The sequence below is a fragment of the Pan paniscus genome, chromosome 5, assembly GCF_029289425.2.
Source record: "Pan paniscus chromosome 5, NHGRI_mPanPan1-v2.0_pri, whole genome shotgun sequence".
Classification (NCBI taxonomy): domain Eukaryota; kingdom Metazoa; phylum Chordata; class Mammalia; order Primates; family Hominidae; genus Pan; species Pan paniscus.
In genome coordinates this window covers 187547180-187554879 of record NC_073254.2, presented here as the reverse complement: position 1 = coordinate 187554879, position 7700 = coordinate 187547180, and positions in this window count along the sequence as shown.

Below are 7700 nucleotides of genomic sequence, written 5' to 3'. Positions count from 1 at the left end.
CCACCGTCTTCCAGAAACAGTCAATTGCTTCACGTAACTCTATAAAAACTGCACACCAAGCTGCTGAGGAGGTTGCCCAAGTTCTGTCAAGCACAGGGAAACATGGCTAATTTCCTTATCCACAAACCAAGAACAAAAGTCATTTATAAGATATAATCTGAAAGGCATTTTTCTTTTTCCATTTGACATGTTCATGCATTGTTAATTATTTATTGTTTTTCTCCCAGCACGTGGTGGGGTAAATTTTGTAAAAATGAAGTGAAATGAGGTTCTTCCACCAGGACTGTCTTCCTGAGCGTGCGAGGAAGGGTGGGTGGGCGGGGTTACTTTATCTGGGCTTCCTGCACGCCCAGGGAAGGCAATCCTGGCACAAGCAAGAGCACCTGGGCTCAGATCACTGGTGTGTCGATTTGTAAATCATGCATTTACTCAGCCATGTTTCATCTGTCCCTTCCATTGGAGATGTTACACCTGCACCTCCGAGACTTCATGCTGACTCTCCACTTGGGTATCTGGCAGAAGAAGGGCAAAGCTATCAAGACGAGAGGAGACTGCTAGGGGCACTTTGGCAAGAAAAATATGTGGTATGCATTTTTTATAAAAATGTATTTTTTTCTGAAGTGAGCACTAGAAGCAAACACATTTCCCCAAACCATTTGTTGTCCCCTTTGATTATTTCCCTGATTTCACATGGGGCTCACTCCTCTCCTTGGCTTCAGTTCTCCACCCAACTCCTGGTTACTGGACATGGAAAGGCTTGGAGATGGGCTTTGCACCTCCTAGGGACTGACCACACAGATTCTGGACTTTGACGTCAGAGACCCAACCCAGAGGAGCACTGGATCCCACCACAGTGTTGGTCCAGCGTCTCCTCCCGCCCTGGCTTCGTGCTGCAGTCAGCGTGCTTGGGGGCTCTCTATGTTCTGTTGTGTGGAACTCACAAATGCCCACTATTATGGCATAAATCCATCCCCCGCTTCCCACTGTTGGCACCAGAACACACTTATTTTACGCACCCTCCTGTGGAATCAAGAGGAGGTTAGATTCATTATGATGTTTACATCTATAATTTTGGCAAAGTGCAAGAAAACTCTGTACCAATATGTAGAATTTTCTCCATTTTATGACACCCCTATCCTATCCCTCCAGTGAGCATCAAGACTCTCATCCCAGGTGGTTGATGGAAGGAGAACCCCTTCTACCCTCTACTGAGCCTGAGGGAGAAAGACTGAAAAACAGCGTGGCTTAAGGGAACTCGGGGGGACTTCTGTGCCTCCCAAAGATCTTCCCAACCCGGTGGCCAAAGCCTAGACATTTTTACAGTTAGCATTCCTCAAAAACCCCCCGACGAGCACAGTACCTGATTCACTGGGGGAGATAGTCAATATTAACTGAGAATGGACTTTTATTACCATCTTTACTTCAGTACTGTTTGAAGGACTATAATGAACATGATGCTTTCATAATAAATGTTAATGAAGACAGAGATACATCAAATTCAGTACATAAAACGAGCCTCCAGTTTTGGAAGCTGTTGCCTTGGGGGAAGTGGTGGTGATGGGTCCCCAGGGTCCTGGCTGCTGCTGGTGGCGTTCCATGACCTGCTCTGGGTGCTGGTTACATAAGCATGTTCTTTTTAAAATGCTTCTTGTAGCCAGAATGATCTTTTTATAAAGAAGTCACTTCATGCCTGCCACTCCTCTAATCAAGGCCTTCTAGCGGGTTCTGTACTGGGATCAACAGTGTCCCCCAAAATTCATGTCTTCCCAGAACCTCAGAGTGTGACCTTTGGAAATGAGGCTGTTGCAGATGTGGTTAATCCAATATGACTAGTGTCCTTCTGTGGACACCAGTGGCATGAAGTTCCCCTTCTTAGAGGAACTAGACACAGAGACACAGAGGAGAAGGCTGAGCAAACATACAGACACATGGGGAAGAGGCTGCATGGAGATGGCAGCAGAGATTGGAGTGGTCCATCTACGGGCCAAGGAACACTGGGGATGGCCCGCAGCTCCGGAAGCTGAAGAGCCAGGAAGTACCCTCCCTTAGGGTTTTCAGAAGGGCCTGGCCCTACTGCCATCTTGATAGAATTCTGGCCTCTAAACTGTGAGAAAATGAATGAATTCCTGCCGTTTTTGCCACTCAAATTTGTGGTGCTTTATTATGACACCCTAGGAAATGAATACGGGTTCCCATGTGGCTCAGAATAAAACTTAAGGGCCTTACCTCGGTGCTGGGCCCTGTGCGATCTGGGACCCCTCCATGGGCCTCCTCTCAGACCCCAGCCCCCGCTTTACCTCCCTGGCTTTCCCGCTGGGTGCTGCAGCCTCTCCCACCACCTTGTCAGAGGAAGCGGTGTTTCCACCCTGCACACAGCTGTGCCATGTCTGTCCTCATGCCCTCGCCCTATTCCATTGCTCTTCTTGCCTCTGGCCACCCACAAACTGATTTTATACTTTTTTCTGTAGAATAGAAACTTACTGAGAACAAAACATTGCCATTTAATGCCTGCTTGATTCACTATATCTAGGTCAATATGTGGCACTTAGCAAATGCTTGATATTAAGTACATACTTGTTGGATGAATGAATAAATATCCTAATCTGCTTATTAATTTTCTTGCATGATGAGAATGAGACCTGCTTGGAATTTGTTGGGGTTAAGGATGGAAGTGGAACAGATAGCTGAGGTCTCAGGAAAGGTTGCTGCAAAAACAGAAATCACAGTTGCCTTCTGCAGGACTGGGCAGGTGAGGGAGGAGTCAGGGGACGGCCCTGGAAGGGGGCTGGCCTGGCGGGAAGGCCTGGGAAGGAGGGACAGGGGTGGTGGGTGGGGCTTTCTCCTGCACTTGGAGGCCCAGTGAGATCCATGGCTCAGTATTGAATGGGAGGTTCCCGAATCTGCTTCTCTTCAAGGCCTCTGTGCTCTCCTCGGAGCTGAGTGTGTGGACTGTGCAGCTCATCGAATGTGCACACACACACACGGGTGCCCATGGGCACACTTCCAAGTTGAACAGGTAAACCCTCTGGGTTTCAGGGCCATATTTTCAAAGGCCCACCCTGTCATTGGTGCCCTTTCAGGCCATGGCTAGAGATGAAGCAAAGCCTGCACTGCCAGCAATGGGCAGGAAAGAACTATTCCCTAAGGAAGGAGGCTTCCTATTGCCCACACGCATCAGGACAGGCAGACGGAGGCGTCATGGGAGATAAATAACTTGCTTTGCGCTCCCGGTGTGAGACTTTACCTTCCAAAGCAGTCTGGTCAAATGCCTCTGTAGATTTTTGTTTTGTCTTATTTTTGCAAACAGAATGACTAAGGAAAGGGAGGGAGTCAGGGACTCAGGGAGGGCGCGTCGCGTTGGGAGTCAGACAGATGCTCTCCAGACAGGGATAGTGAGTCAGGCACAGGAGGGAGCAGAGAGTGGGACATTTGCAACGTGGGTAGGATGGAGGCTTTATAGTCACCAGGGGAAACCCACGGCGGCATCTGTCTTTCACCATAGGAGACTGTTCTCTGCCCATGCACGTTCCTTGAGGCCACGGTGACAGCCCCTGTCCACCAGGGCACCACATCTCTGGCCGCTGCTCCTTTGTGTGCCGGTCTGGCCGAGCAGGGGCCTGGGCAGGCGGTCTCGGGGGAAGGAGCGTGGCTGGCCCCGTGGCACCTGCAGCTCTCTCAAGAATGATTCCCACCACACACGTGCTTCCTTCTGGATTTCCTACCCCTTCCAGGGTGCTGACCCCATGGGAAGAAAGGGGGAAGGAGGAAGGAAGACAAGTTTCCTGATTCCTTCCCCAGACTCAGGTCTTCTTTCAGCTGGCGTGATCTGTCCTTGGGACGCTAGGAGAAGGTGGGCTGGGAACTTCTGAGAGAACATTCCAGAGGGACTGGAGTGGGGCCCCGGGGACTCAGGCAGCTTTGACTTGGGCCTGGAAATGAACTTAGGAAAAAGAAGTAATGTCTGTTTGTTATTTGGCTGTGAAGCTGGAACAGACTCAAGTACCTTGACAAAGGCCAGACACCTCAGTGTTTTGGAGCTCTCCTGCGGGTTAGCTATCTCGGCATCACGGCTTTCACTGGGGTAAGGTAGCGATGAGTCACTGACTAAACAGACCCAGGCTAGGCGGGTGCTACAGAGGCCCCAAGCCCAGGCGTGGACGGCCCTCATCTCAGGAGGGTGCACACTCCTGGTCTCATTAGCAGACCTTGCTCACACACGGTCAGAGAATCACGTTCCAATGAGATCATTGCAGTTAGCAAAGATCACAGTCACCAAACAGCCGTAACAACCCATCAGAGAAGAGGGTCCACTACACTCGCTCCATGTTTTTTGGCCGGGGACCCACATGAAAATCCCCTTACATTTTGGGACCTAGAAAACGAATCTCTTTCTTGATGCTGGCAGGCCTCTTTTTATCAAAACTGACTATTTTATAATTTGCATTTATTTTTCTGCCGTGGCTGCCAGCAAGCTCAGGGCTAATCTTAGAATGTGGTAGTAACTGCAGACGGGCAACAGATCTGGGTCAGCGGCACCCTCCCAGTCTCTTCATTATATGCTCTTAACGTTTTAATTTCTATATTTAAGGGCTTTCTTATAGATAGATCTTTAGATTTTAGAAAATTTTGTATAATATATTGTGGCATACATTATATTTTTTAAAAATCTTGCCTTCATCAAATCTCTGATCAGGTAAAAACAGGGCACATTTGCCTCTGAGTCCTGGGAGTTGGGCCATGGAAACTTAAGACTGATGAATGAAATGTTATGAAAGCTTAGAAGAGCGCACTGCAGTTCAGGGATTGACAGAAAAGCACTGCATTTTAAGCTTGGTCTAGGGGATGGCTGTTCTTATTGTTCCATTGTATAGCTCTTGATAGCATTTTATGATACACACTCTTTTAATTTTTCTTTGTGAAGTAGGAATATTCCCAGTTTACACACTGAATACTAAAAAAGAGTGAGGTTAACTAATTTGCTTTGACACAATGGAAAGTGAGGCTCCTATTAAGAGTTTCATAAATTGGACCCTTAACCTGGAAACTGGTTAGAAAGGTTTTGTGATCAAAGTGACCTGGACGCACCAGCAGTCATGTGAAAACCAGAGAGAGAAACTATTTTTTCTGTAGTGTGTAGATGATCTGATCGAAATAAATGCTATCTGGAGACCCGAAAAACCAAAAATTTGCTTTGAAGTCCCGTTACTGTTCAACTTTCCCACTAAGCACATGCTGGGCTGGCAATACCGATACGACCCAGGGACCCAGCCACACACCCTCCCCCCGGGACCAGGAAGAGATTAGAATCTGGTTTGCTCTTTCTCTAGGCTCTCACCAGGGCACTTGGGCGCAGCCACAAATGCTTCAGTTCCAAAATGCAAAGGATGAAGAAATCAGAAAAGCCCCCAATGCCACCGGCCACCTTCAGGGAGAGCCTGGCTGTCCAGACAAGCCGCTGGTCGGGTGCATAGCAGTGGGGTAGTGCTGTGTGTTGAGGGCGTCTTCATAGGTCCAGCTGGCCGCTCCACATGGACACCCAACAACCAGACCTTCCGTCAAGCTCAACTGAACCCCTCCAGTGACTCGGAGGAGGCTCGGGCTCCTGTCACACAGACCCTCCGTTGAGCTCAATTGAACCCCTCCAGTGACTCAGAGGAGGCTCGGGCTCCTGTCACTCAGACCCTCCGTTGAGCTCGATTGAACCCCTCCGGTGACTCAGAGGAGGCTCGGGCTCCTGTCACACAGACCCTCCGTTGAACTCGATTGCACCCCTCCAGTGACTCGGAGGAGGCTTGGGCTCCTGTCACACAGAGTCTGGCACTTTCCTGTAAGCATCAACATCAGCAGAACACGATCATGGCTCAGTCTCTGAGCAGAATTCTGATGATCCTGCAACCCCAACTGGACTCTTCTAAACTAGCAAGCTCTCTGTCCCAGGAGCACTTGGAGAGGCTGCCCTGCTCCACCTCACTTCTGAACGGCCGGCTGGAGCCACGCAGATGCACACTGGTTTGGACAAATGCACATGCACTCCCCAACTCCTCTCAGCTCTGGGTCCTCCCCTCCAGCCTTAGGCCCAGGGCTCACTCCTTAGTGCCCCCCACACCTCATGAGCAGGCCTAGTTCATTGTCTCCAAGACATTCTGCAAAGGCCTCACTACCCCCGAAGGTCTAAGGAGTTCCTACTGACTTAGGGTCTACAGGGTTCAAAATGCTCTGAGCAGACTGAGAAACAAAGACCAGTTCCAAATAAGACTTATCCTGAGGAGCACCAGGAGTGCCCATCATCAATTCACAAAATCCTAAACCACCAAATGGAGGGGACGTGACATGTCACCTCACCCTCGATGAACGCCCTCTACACAAATACCCTAGCCAGTCTTGACTCCTTTTGACATGACCCTGTTGTGGGAGCTGCAAAGACCATCATGGATCCCACAAACAGGCATGGCGCTGGGCAAGACGGCCATGGATCCCACAGACAGGGATGGCACCAGGCAGCCCGTGGTGCAAGGCGGGAAAGGGGAGGGCAAAGCAGGGCAGGGATTAGAGAGTGCAGAGGCCCAGCTTTAGGAAGATGGTTGAAGCCTGCAAAGAGTTAATGGCATTCCACTGGGTCTGGGAGGATAAACGTGGTTTGGATAGAGACACAGGAGCAGCAGGAGCGAAGGGCCCACAAGGGAAGGACCTCGGTATTTAACAGAAGCATTGGACAGAGAAGTCTGGTGAAACGGACGGAAGGCTAGAGAGGCAGCTGGGATTAACTCACGGAGGCCTGGACTGTCCCGGCCAGGGGGTAAGACTGTGCTCTTTAGATGGGCGCTGGAGGGTGAAGTGTCCTGTGCTTTAGCAAAATCCCTCTCTCAATAGCCCGGATGGAGGAGAGGACGAGCCCTGCAGGGAGGACAATGAACCAGGAAGCAGCCGACAGGGAATGGAATGGAGGCAGAGGATCGGCAGGCAGCCTGGGGGAGGAATGGCAGGGCCTCCTCCCTGATCAGCCAGGCCAGGGACAGAGTGGCACATAAAGGGCACATGAGCCTGGGTGACAAGAAGAAGGCTGCTGGTGGTCAGAGACACTGGGCTATCAGGGGAATTCTAACAGTTGGGAGAAAATGCCCAGCTCGTCGTGGGGCAGCTTCAGAGGTAACATTCGAGAGGTCAGGAAGCATTAGCTCGTGGCAGCTGCACTTTTCTCTGCCTTTGATCATCGCCCGTCTGGGCACCTGGCTGACACTGACTGGAAGGAGAAAGGGCCAGGGCCAGGAGGCATTTGCTCCCCCTCCCATGGCCAGAGGCAGCCAGCGTCCTAATGAATGAGGGTGAGTGAAGGAAGCATTTGGAATTTCACAGAGAGGCCCATTTCCTTCTGCACATATGAAGCACCTGCTAGTGCTGTGTACTAGACACTGGAAAGCTGAATTTCCAGGAGGAGGAGATGCTCGTAGAAACAATAAATGAACAACATGCAGCGGGAGAGCCACAGACAGGACACAGAAGGTCTAGAAGAAGCCTCAGTGTGAACCAAAGGGGAAGGGGAGGGGGAGGAAGAGGAAGGGAAGGGGAAGGAAGCAGCTTAGGGTTAAAGGACAAAAGAGAAACAAAGCTCCAGGCACACAGGCCAGGGAGGTCCCAGGAGTGAGGGGGTGGGGGGGGTCCAGGGTGGGCGGGGCAGGTCCAGGAAGCGAGGGTGGTGGGGG